Consider the following 13,223-nt stretch of genomic DNA (forward strand, 5'->3'; position numbering starts at 1 on the left):
CCAATGAGTCAACTCTTCGCATGAGGTGGCCAAAGTACTGGACTTTCAGCTTTAGCATCATTCCTTCCAAAGAACATCCAGGACTGATCTCCTTTAGGATGGACTGATTGGATCTCCTTGCAGTCCAGGGGACTCTGAAGAGCCTTCTCCAACACCACAGTTCAAAAGCATCAATTCTTAAGTGCTCAGCTTTCTTCACAGTCCAACTCTCACATCCATACATGACCACTGGAAAAACCATAGCCTTGATTAAATGGACCTTTGTTGGCAAAGTGATGTCTCTGCTTTTGAATATGTTATCTAGGTTGGTCATAACTTTCCTTCCAAGGAGTAAGCACCTTTTAATTTCATGGCTGCAATCACCATCTGCAGTGATTAATAGATAAATACAACACTTCCTAGAGTTTCCTTGGGTCCCTTTGTTTTTGGTTTGCTTTGTAGTAATAACACAATACGAGATCTACCCCCTTAACACAGTCTGAAGTGCATAATATCATAATGTTAACTGTAGGCACTCTGTTATTCAGCAGATCTCTAGACTTTATTCATCTAGCCTAACTGAAACTTTAAAACCATTAAATAACAACTCCCCATTTCCTCTACTCCCTAGTCCTGGACAACCAGTATTTCATTCTCTGCTTCTAAGAGTTACTGTTTTAGATACCTCATGTGAGTGGAATCATGCAGTATTTATCTTCCTATAACTGGCTTATTTCACTTAGCCTAATAGCCTCTTGGTCCATGCACGTTGCCACAAATGATAGGATTTCCTTCTTTTGTAAGGTTGAACAACAGTCCATTATGTGTGTATATGTATGTATACACATATAGGCTAGAGGTTAGTGAAAGACTTAATCTGCTGAAGCCTATATATCTGCCCACCATTGCTGGAGGAGCAGAGTATGTTTCCTTAGCTCTCTTCCACCTTCCAAATCTCATGTAACGGCCTTTCACCACTGGTCTAACCCAGGGCAAAATAAGACTTTTGGTTTTCAGCCCTAGTGACCTGGGAGCATACAGACAAGGCTGAGAATGGTTCTCAACTATTACCAGGCAATCTGACATGGTGTTATGGGTATGAGCCATCCTACTTGGGGTCAGATTCTGCTTCCACCACCCGCCAGTTGTGTGACCTTTGGTGAGCCACCTGACTTCTTTGTGACTTGGTTGTGCTAGCTATGAAATGTGGATAATTTCCCTAACTTGAAGAAATTTTGAGAGTTAATGCAGATATACTGTGTATAACAATGCTTGACATATAATAAACCTCAATGCAGTGAAAGTGAAAGAAAGTGAAGTCGTTCAGTCGTGTCCGACTCTTTGCGACCCCATGGACTGTAGCCTACCAGGCTCCTCTGCCCATGGGATTTTCCAGGCAATAGTACTGGAGTGGATTGCCATTTCCTTCTCCAGGGGATCTTCCCGACCCAGGGATCAAACCCGAGTCTCCCGCATTGTAGACAGACGCTTTACCATCTGAGCCACCAGGGAAGTCAATGCAGTAAGGAATTATTATTAAAATCTAGAGTATGATTTTGCCAAAATCCAAATAAAAAGATTAGGCAAATAATCTATTTGTAACTTGTAATACATGAGTTTTTTAGGTATTTTTGCACATGAGTCATAATAATTTAACATCTCCAGGTGTACTTTATGTTTAAGGCAACATATTCCGATAGCTAGTTTAAAAAGGTCTAATTAGCATTGCTTTTAGGTAAGAGAGGCATCACTATCTGAAGACTCAGAGTAATACACTTTAATCACTATTTTTTTGAAGGCTAAGGAAGAATTTAAGTTTTTAGCACTTTTTTTCTGAGTAGGATTGCAGATGTGTATTTTGGTTTTTTCTAATGTTCATCTTGTTGTTCAGTCACTCAGTCATGTCCAACTCTTTGAGACCTGACGGACTGCAGCATGCCAGGATTTCCTGTCCTTCACTATCTCCCATCTTCTACCAATTCAGCATCACAGTAATCTAAGTCTATACCTCAACTACTAATGCCAAAGAAGATGAAGTTGAATGATTCTATGATGACCTACAAGACCTTCTATAACTAACACCAAAAAAAAAAAAAAGATGTCCTTTTCATCATAGGGGACTGGAATCCAAAAGTAGGAAGCCAAGAGATACCTGAAGTAACAGACAAGTTTGGCCTTGGGGTACAAAATGAAGCAGGGAAAAGGGTAACAGAGTTTGGCCAAGAGAAGACACAGGACATACAAACACCCTCTTCCAACAACAAGATTATTCTACACATGGACATCACCAGATGGTCAAAATGTTCATCTTAGGAGTCTTTAAAAAATTAAAATCCCTTGAAAGAATTGCTACACATAAAATAATAAAATAAGAACTAATGATCTTATAACCTAAATTTCTATAGGATATTTTTCCAGAAGAACTGATTACAATGTAGTCAATTAGATATTTTTCAAGCTGAATTTATAGTTTATGTTTTAAATTTTCAAAAGTAAACATACTGTAATAGATTACAAAAAAATGGTTGCAGTTCTTCATCCTCCCCTGTATCTACACTCTTCTCTCCTAAAGAGATTAAGACTTTCTCTACCCCTTGAATCTAGGCTGTGCTTATGACATTTTGTCAACAAGAAGTGATGGCATTTCCAGGACCTGAGGCTCTGTGACTTTGACTTTTTTGCTCCTCTGTCTTTATCACAAGAGCACGCCATGTCCCAGCTAGTGTACTAGAGGATGTGATTTGTAAAGACACCTGAACACAAAGCTGACTCAGCTCAGTGTCCCAATCAAAGCCTCAGACACACTGAGAAAACCCAGTCAAGAATAGCAAAGCCAACTTATAGCTGTTCAAAAACGTGTGGGTGAACCCCACCAATCCGAGTTCAGATTATCAGACTTCCCAATAACCTTAGAAGGAAAACAAAATTATTATAGGCCTCTAAGTTTGTATGGCTGTTTGTTACACAGCATTTTTGTAGCACTAGATAAGTGTGCATGACACCAAGATTAAAACAAACAAACAAAAAAACCCAAAAACCTAGCAGTGTGTATCAGTTCAGTTCAGTTCAGTCACTCAGTCATGTCTGACTCTTTGCGACCCCATGAATCACAGCACGCCAGGCCTCCCTGTCCATCACCAATTCCCGGAGTTCACCCAAACTCATGTCTATCAAGTTGGTGATGCTGCAGTGCATATACTTAAATTCAAAAGTATTTTTGTTTAGGAAAGTCAGAAAAGCATCATTACCCTGTCTTTGATTCTTTTTCTAAATATGCAAAGATTTCAAAAACATTTCAGGGGAAACCTGGAATATTTGTTTTCATAACCAAAAGCAGGCTTGTATTTCTTATTCTCAAAGAACCTGTAGGCAACACAAACAAGTCAGAGGAACTTTTTCATTCTTAACATTTTACTTTCTACACACACTTGCTGCCTCTGTTGAAATAAACAGGATAATTTGAAGAAACGAATGGTCTCTCTTTAGTGTTGCTGTGCAGCAGGAAGTCAGACTCTAAAGAAAAAAAAAGTGTTGTTAAGTACTTTGGGGATGTGGAAATAATCTGAAGAAAAGTAAGAGAAAAATGTTATAGTGTTGAGCAACACAGTTTCAAGCACTCAGCACAAAAGTTTAAGGCAAAATATTAATTGACATAAATAAACAAAATCATCTACAGTATTGCTTGAGAAAGACAAGAATAATTATTTCTCAGTAACTCCACTTTAACTCAGGACGAGGTGAAATTTTCCAGCTGGGAAAACAGGGCATGGAAAAAACTACCAGAGAGGGTTTAAGTTAGTGCAGGAAAAACCAGTCTTTCACCTATAATGTGCTAGTCACCCTACTAGGTGCTAAGGACACTGTCTTGGCCGAAAGAAATGACTGGTAATCTGTATGAAAAGCAGAATGAACGCATATATAAGATGGGAGTCATAAAATTTGCCTACATAATCAGAGAATGAGTCGCAGAGGAGAAAGTCGGTGACTGTGTCTCAATTTATGTTTATAGTTTACCAGATAGGGGGAAAAGTGGCGGAAATAAAAAGAAGTTGTGTATACAAAGGGATGCAGATGTATACACGTAACTCATAATGGGAAAACTCCAGCTAATAGGAGAATAGGTGGTCTGAGACAGAAAATGATAGAGATAAAATATGATTATTGATGGGATGTTAATTTGTCTGCAGCAATAGGTAACTGTCTCAAAACTCAGTTGCTTAAAGGGCTTCCCAGGTGGTGCTAGTGGCAAAGGACACGGCTCGATCCCTGGGTCAGGAAGATCCCCTGGAGGAGGAATTGGCAACCCACTCCACTATTCTTGCCTAGAGAATCCCATGGACAGAGGAGCCTGGTGGGCTACAGTCCATAGGGTCGCATAGAGTTGGACACGACTGAAGCGACTTAGCACACACTCACACACAGTTGTTTAAAAGAACATTTATCTTATAGTTTCTGTGGCTCAGGAAGCAACGAGGTATGTTTTAGCTGTGTCTTCTGGCTCACAATCTCTCATGTGACTGCAATGAAGTTGAATACCAGAGTTGTGGATTCATCTGGTAACACGGAAGGGGAGGGGTGTGCTTCCAAGCTCACTTACATGGTCGTTAGGAAGATTCAGTTTCTTGTGCGCTATGGGCCCTAGGTCCCCTTCAGTTCCTTGCTCCTCTCTCTAGGCAGCTTACAACTTGTCAGCTTGCTTCATCAAAATAAGCAAGCAAGAAGAGCCAGAGACAGAGGATGAACAAGATGGAAGTCACCGTCCTTTGTAACCTAACCTCAGTAGTGACTTCCATAAATTTCCAGCACCCATTCAAGGAAGAGGGAGGGCAGATGACACAAAGGCATAGATATAGATACCATAAGGCAGAGATCATCAGGACTATTTTAGAAATAGCCTCCAAAAGATGGCAAACTCAATTTCATCGATCAGGAGGAGTAGTACTCTGGAAGAGATGGATGATGAAGAAAAGTGAAACTGATGATGTATGCAAGAGGCAAATTGGGGAGGGCATTTAGCAGCCTGATGGAGTGACAGGAGAGTTTGCACAGGAGGGATATATTGATCCCTGAGCTTGAGACTAAGAAATACTAATGCTTATCACCAGAGATCTAGGAATAAAAGGGTTTCAAGTGCCTCAGCAAAGGTTTACAGCTTTCAGATGAGCACAGCATTAGCCCACAGTGGTGGGAACCCCTGTTCCCTACTTGTCCCTCAGATGTGTGCCGCTGCTAGGGTGGTGCTTGCAGCATCACCTGCTTGTCAAACTTGAACCTGGACATGAATAGGCAAATGTCAATCCACCTGAGGAGCCCCAAGGTCAGAGAGAGGAATCTGAAAGCAACCAGCACAGGCAGCTCAGGAAGAAACTACTGAATATAACAAAGGTAATTTGCATAAAAATGGTATCAAGAACCTTTTAGAAATTTAACACAGAGCACTGAAAGACTGAGAATGAAAATCATTCCTTTGGAATCAAATCATTTTGTAGACAAGTGGAAGGAGATAATGTTAATAATTGAAGACTTAATTAGTGACCTGGAATATCAAGTTAAAGAAATGGCCCTTTGGAAAAAAAATTGAGATAAAATACAATGAGATGGAAATAATGGATACCTGAAATGCAAATAATATTAATTCTAGAAGAAGGAAAAGGAATGGAGAAATAATAAGCAATTGTTAAAGAAATGGGAGAAAAAGTTTGGTCTGAAGGAAGCTTTCTTTTTCAAGAAATTGAAAGAGAAAGAAAGATCCAATATTCATGTTTTTAAAGCAACTGCTAGTCATGTGTTAGCATAAATATTTAATTCTGATGAAAATGAATTTATTTTCCTTTTATAATAGAAAGTAATAAAAATTTACTTGTTTTCCTCTCATGCATGCTATTCCAGCCAAACAGTCCATTTGGTGGTCCATCCCACCACAATTCCCAGTCTCATTTCCTTCTGCTGGTGCATCCTTCCCCCAGTGACAGAGGGACTATTCACTTTTATTGGAAAACAAAAGGGAGTGCTTTAAAAGTTACATCAAGACAGCAGCCTATGAGATCTGCAGGTCTCACCACTGCACTGCTTCAGGAATCTTGTCTCAGCCTATCAGCTTCCCTGTTGACCCCATATGAAATAGCAATCACCACTACCCTTGCAATTCCTATCCCCCTTACCCTACTTAATATTCCACCTTGCATATTATGCATGTACTTGTTATTAGCTCTTCCCAACTCTGAGAATAGGACCTCCTTTGTCTTGTGTTTACTGCTGTATCTCCAGTCCCTAGAACAGATAGGGGCACGTGGTAGGCATTCAACAAATATGTGTTGAATGACTAAATTAACAAATGAGTAAATGAGCAAAGTAGAAAACTCAAATAGACCAATTTTTATAGAAAAAATTGGGAAGGGAGCAAGCAGATGGGTCTAGCTGACATAGCATAGAGGTGATCAAGTATAAGCTTCTGGAGTTTTCCTGAGGTTCATGTGTGTGACTTTTCCTTTATTAGCTGAATGTCTTTGGACACATTTCTTTATTTCCAAGTTTCCTCAGTTTTGAAATAGAGATGATAATTACAGCTTCTAACTAATAATTCAATCATGAGGATTGACTGTCTTAATAAGAGTAAAGCACATAGATCAGTGAGTGGCATAAAAGTACCCTATTTTTTTAAATCTTTTGGAGAAAAACACCCATGCTATTTAAGCAACTTTAATGAGGAAAGCAGAAAAATATAATGCTATGCCTTGTAAAGAGCATCTAAATCTCACCTTTGACTAATTTCATTTATGACTACAGATTGTTTTTCTAACAATCTGAAAATCAGCTGTGTCCAAAGAGCAATGGAGTATGACCTACAAAAGAGTATCCTATGAACACAAAGATAATTAATTGTAGATTGTCAAAATGAGTCATTAGATCAACACAATTTTTAAAACTAATTTTATCATTGCATCCTAGGAGGAATTTCATAAAATTTGACACTCTTTCCTAATTAATGCACTAAAATACAGAAAGAAATGAAAACTGTCTAAGTATGACAGAGTCTTCAAAGTCCAGCTGGAAAAATTCTAAGAAGTGGATTGCTTAAGCCGTTTTTATTAAAATAGAAATAAGATAAAGATGGCCCTGATCGCTGCAGGTGTTGTGTTTATTATTACTCAACATGAAAGTTCCAAAGCATCTGCGTTAAGACAAGAAAATAAACAATTCTGATGAAAGCTATAATACAGTCAAATAACCTTTCCACTGACAGAAAAAACCCCAACTTTCAGGGGGAAATATACAGAGAACTTCTACAAATTAGTAAAGAAATGACAACCAGCTCAATAGAGATGTTGCTTGAGATACACGGCAAGAATACTGGAATGGGTAGCCATTCCCTTCCAGGGGATCTTACTGACCCAGATATCAAACCCAGGTCTCCCACATTGCAGGCAGATTCCTTACCATCTGAGCCACCAGGGAAGCCCAAATATACAGAGAATGCTACAAATTAATAAAGAAATAACAGTCGACTCAATAGAGATGTTGCTTGCGATAGAGATAGGAAGTTTTCAGCAAAGTAAATCTAAATAGTAACCACATGGAAATATATTTAACCTAGTAATAATGAACTATACATTAAATTAAAAATTAGATCGTACTTTTCCCGTATGAAGTCAGAAGGGGTGATCATACCCAATTCCCTTATTAGTTGCTGACATTTATCAAGCACTGATGATGTGCTAAGCGCTATTTTCATGCTCCATATATGTTAACTCACTTATTCTTAATAACAAATACATGAATTAGGTACTATTATAATTATTCCCATTAGTAATTTGTTCAAAGTCACAGAATTAAAAAGTTGCAAAGCTAGAATTTGAACCCAAGCAGACTGGCTGCAGACTGTGGCCTTAACCACTACTCCAGACTTCCTCATTGCTGTCCGCAGTATAGGAAAAGAGCCCTCCTCGTATGTTACTCACTGCAGTGAGAATTCTAGCCTCTTTAGAGAGTAACAGCACAATATCTATTGAGATTAAAATGTTGTGTATACTTTGGCCCCACATTTTACTCCAGAGAGTCCATTCCCTAGGGAAAAACAACTCAAGAATGTAAGGGTATGTGTATGAGACTATGGATTACATGGAGTACTCAGGAATAGAGGTTAAATGGATGCATAATTGTAGAATAACAATTAAAAGACTATTTCATTCTTGTAATGAAACTTGTAATTGCTTCCTTAATATTCATTTCCATATTCCTAGAAACTTTATTTTTATTTGGCAATTTTTTCTATATATACCCCCTTCAACCAATGCCAATAGTCTATGCTCTTTGAAAAATGGTGACAGCTAATTCTACCTTAGTTTTAAGCATGAGCTACATAACTGAGGTCATATTAGTGCTATAAAATAGAGCTTTCTGCAGTGATGGAAATGTGCATTATAGTAGCCAGCAATCAATAAGCTGAGTACTCAAAATGTGGTCCAGTGTAACTAAGAAAACAACTTAACTTTAGTCACATGTGGCTAGTATTTACTGTATTAGTGCAACCTCAACTAATCAGTGCAATATCATCACCTAAGCACAATAATTACTACAAGGATGTTACTGATTGAAATCATGGATAATAATCAAGCTTTCCCAGGGTCTTCTGGGAAAGAAGTTTTCTGCCTCTTTTTAAAACATGCTTCTGACAAACTCTCTTTTGACGTGGATAAGGCATTATGTAGTCTCATAAGTAATTGAGGGCCTTACTGGAAACATGAGAGAAAGCCATCTTCAGAATAAGTAGAAACAATGGAAAACAAGTGTAGACAAACACAAACCAGTTTCTTTTTGATGCTAAACTATTGAATAAAACTAACTCTGTAGTTGATCCTACTTCTCTTTATATATTTTCCAGTAACATATGCCACGAATCACTCTTATTATTAAACACATCTTTTGTGGGTCTCCTCTTGGATTGGAGTATGTAATAGATTGTATCAATCAAAATAAGATTTAAAACTTTCAGTTGAACTGAAATTAGTTCTAAGAAATATTTTAAAGGCAAAAAGCAAGATGCATAAAGATTATGATGTTACATTTAAATGAATGATTCAAAAATACTTAGAAGTGAGAGATTATAGACAAAGGGAGAAGGCTACAATGATGCATACGGTAAAGGATCAGAACTGGAAGTATCAGTATGAACTCACATTTAGGTTAATATAGAGAAACAGGGTGGCATATAAAATTAGGTGTGCATATATAGGTGCTGGTGTACGTATTTATATTTCCCTGCTCTGTCAGCTAAGAGGGCTTAGAAGCAACAATTCTGTTCTTTCCCTGCAACAAGCACACCTAGACCTAGATTTGGCTTTCTAAAACTATTCTCCAATAATCAAAGCTCCTTAGAGAAAAAGCTAATTATGGGATTGGGACAAGAAACTCACTAGGTGAACCTGAAGCATCTCATAGTGCCAAAAAGTAAGCAAGTGCCCCCCTCACCTCAAGAAAAAAAGATCAGGGGGTATGTTAAAGGAAACAAATGTGAGAGCTCCCAGTAACCAAAGCTGAAACAATCTGAACAACAAAACAAATGAACTAGTATTGAATGATAACCCAAAGTATAAGGTGTATCTCATGAGTCCATCTTGATATAAAAATGAATAAAGAAATGGGAAAAAGGAGACAATTCTCTCACAAAGAATTCCTAATAATTTATATAGCTGTATACTTCATCTTCAAGATGCTGGAGGAGACCACTCAACTCCTTTAAGCGTGGGCTATGCATAGTAACTTCCTTCCAAAGACGACAGTATGGAGGGTGGGGAGAAGAATGACTCTATGGAAGAAAAATCTGACAAATACACCTCAGTCAGGAAATTAAAGTCAATGTCAAAAGTGATAGTCATACTAATAATAGATACCCTTGATGTATAATGAGAATAACACTGTTTCTATGGTCTCTCTCCAAAATATACAACCTTCATGTAGTCATGGGAAAAACAGGAGATAAATGTCATTTTGAGGGACTATTTACAAAATACATGACCAACACTCTTTACAACTGTCAAGGTTATCAGAAACAATGAAAGTGTGAAAAGTTGTCACATCCAAGTGGAACTTAAGGAGATGTGACGGCTAAATGCATTGTGCTATTGTGAATGGGGTTCTGGAATGGGAAAGGACAGTAGGTAAAAACTAAGGAAATATGAATTAGTTAGCAATAATGCACTGGTATTGATTCAGTATTTAACAACTGTACCATACTAATATAAAATATCAATAATAGGGAAAACTGAATTTAGAATATATGGAAATTCTCTGTGCTATCCTCTAAGACTGTAGTCTAAGTATCATGTAATAATGATTGAGGGAGTGAGGAATTAGAAGGGAGAATCAGAGAGAAAAAGACTGTAGCAACATGGAAAATACCCAGAGCATAAATCAATCAGAGCACAGAATGTAAAATATATCAATCATATTGTAGACATATAATACTTAAATATGCTTGTGAACAATTCAAATATTCCATAAATAAATGAGAATGCTGATGAAATCTTAGGATCAAGCAGGGAGGTTTTTAGTCTCTTATTTACGTTATTTTTTATGCATTACCAATAGTAAAATATCAGGACCAAATAATGTCAACACTCAATGAGGGAAAAAACATAATTCTGGACATCATCCACAGAAATTATGATCAATTGATCTGGGGTTATTTAGCTTGAAGAATTTGCTTTTTTTTTAGCAACCCAATCCCTCAGTCCCCAGTATTTCTCATATCCTAACATGTTTAATAAACAAACTGAAATACAATGAACGTCAGTACTTTTGGGTAATCTCACCCAGCAGAGTCATGGATTCAGGGAGAAGAATATAATTAAATATAAAGATCAGAAGGACATGAAGGAACTGATATTATATTGAATTTTGACAAGTGAGTAGGATTCTGGGCTGTAAGAAAAAGAGTGTGGCCTAAAAACAAAATACAGATAGTACAGGCAAGGTAGGGAGGAATGAATGACATACTTTGTGTGTTTGGGAACAAGCAAAAGGGCCCCTCAGGCCACAGGGCATAAGGGATGGGCAATAAGTCTAGGAAGATACTGTGTTAGTCACTCAGTCGTGTCCAACTCTTTGTGACCCCACAGACTGTAGCCCGCCAGGCTTCTCTGTCCATGGAATTCTCCAGGCAAGAATACTGGAGTGGATTGCCATTCCCTTCTCCAGAGGAACTTCCCAACCCAGGGACTGAACCCTGGTCTCCTGCCTCGCAGGCAGATTCTTTACCATTTGAGCTACAGGGAAGGAAGATAGGTAAATGCCAAATGCAGCAAATCATCATGTGCTACTCTGTGAAACCTTTTTCTTATAGTTTATCACTAATCTATTTTTGTATTAAAGAATGAAATAATCTAATTTGGTCTATATCAGAGGAAAAATACTATGAAAGGATGATTGCAAGAAGAGAGTTGGGTGAGACATGTTTTGTATATTTGATATTTAGGGAAAACTCAATATTTTATCTTTCTTATAACTAAATAAAATTGATTTTACATATTTGTTTATATCTCACTTTTAGAAAACTGCATGCAAACGACTCCCCTAACAAGCATGTACCCCCAAAATGGATATGAAGCATCAAATGCATTAGAAGAGACAAGAGGTCAAGATTAGACTGAAAAGAAGTCATTGGCTTTGACCATTAGGAAGTAGCCTTAAGAACAGATTCACTGAAGACTGAAGGCAGGCACCACTATGGACTAAAGATAGAGAATATAATTTTTCTTCAGGAAAATGATGAGTGAGTGCTATACAGAGAGGCAAGTTTGAGAGTCATTTTAACACAAATACGACCTAATGTATCCAAACCATGAGATAGGGAGAGTCCGTGTGATAATCATCCCCAGAGAAGGATCACTCATCACTCATGTTGCACTCCTAGAATGGAGATCTGTGATGTAATCATAGAAGGGAGTTAAAGAAGCAGTGTACACCATCAGCAAAACATATTTTTAATTCTTATTCAATGATGCTGCCTATAGCAAATAGAATTTTTAATGAAGAGTAAAATATTTCCCTTTTAATTGCAAAGTAATAAATGATCTAAATGTAATCTTATATTTTCTTCAAAAAGAGAAAATATCCCCCCACCTCTGTGTATCTAGTAATGACTTTCCAAGGTACATAGAAAAATAAAATGTTTTAAAATAACATCTTTTGTACATGTGTTCAGCCAGTCAGTTCAGTCGCTCAGTCATGTCCGACTCTTTGCGACCCCATGGACTGCAGCACGCCAGGCCTCCCTGTCCATCACAACTCCCAGAGTTTACTCAGACTCATGTCCATCGAGTTGGTGATGCCATCCAGCCATCTCATCCTCTGTCGACCCCTTCTCCTCCTGCCTTCAGTCTTTCCCAGCATCAGGGTCTAGGGTCTAGATGCATGTGCTAGGTTTCCATTAGCTACCCCTACATTTATCCTAATGTTCAAGCTATTTATAAATTTGTCGTTGTTATTTAGTTGCTAAGTCATGTCCCACTCTTTTGTGAATCCATGGTCTGAGTCTGCCAGGCTCCTCTGCCCATGGGAATTTCCCAGGCAAGAATACTGGAGTGGGTTGCCATCTCTGCCTCTAGGGGATATTCCTGACCCAGGGATGGAACCTGGGTCTCTTGTGTTTCCTGCGTTGGCAGACAGGTTCTTTACCATTAGTGCCACCAGGAAAGCCACTACTTAAAAGTACTCCTTTCCTAAATCAACTATACTCCAATGAAAGTTTTTTTAAAGGTAAAGTAAAAATACTCTTTCCTGACTTTCTTTCATCCAGACTTTCACCAATGTAATCTGTGTATATGATATGATATATTTATTACATTTTTCTGTTTGCAGGCATAAACTACTATTAGAAAAACATTCTGTCCCTATAGAACATATTGTGGGACCACTTTAAGTACTCCTACTACCACTTCCAGGAGCTGGGGTGGGCTAGGCAAATGGAAAAGTAATGGCTAAATCTAATAAAAAGTAAAATTAAATATAAAGAGAAGGAACATTCAACCACTCTCCTATTCACCATCCTCTCACAACTGAAGTCCCTTGCTTCTCTTTCCAAATGACTTTCAGTGAAGAGAATACAAAATTTATTTGTACGAATTTAGTCCTGGGGTAAATGAGGTTGTTTTAAAAGGAGGTAGAATATTAATGTAGGGCTTTCCTGGTGGCTCATTGGTAAAGAATCTGCCTGCCAATGCAGGAGACATGGGTTCAATCTCTGG

This window comes from Bubalus kerabau, chromosome 7, assembly GCF_029407905.1.
Source record: "Bubalus kerabau isolate K-KA32 ecotype Philippines breed swamp buffalo chromosome 7, PCC_UOA_SB_1v2, whole genome shotgun sequence".
NCBI classification, from domain to species: domain Eukaryota; kingdom Metazoa; phylum Chordata; class Mammalia; order Artiodactyla; family Bovidae; genus Bubalus; species Bubalus kerabau.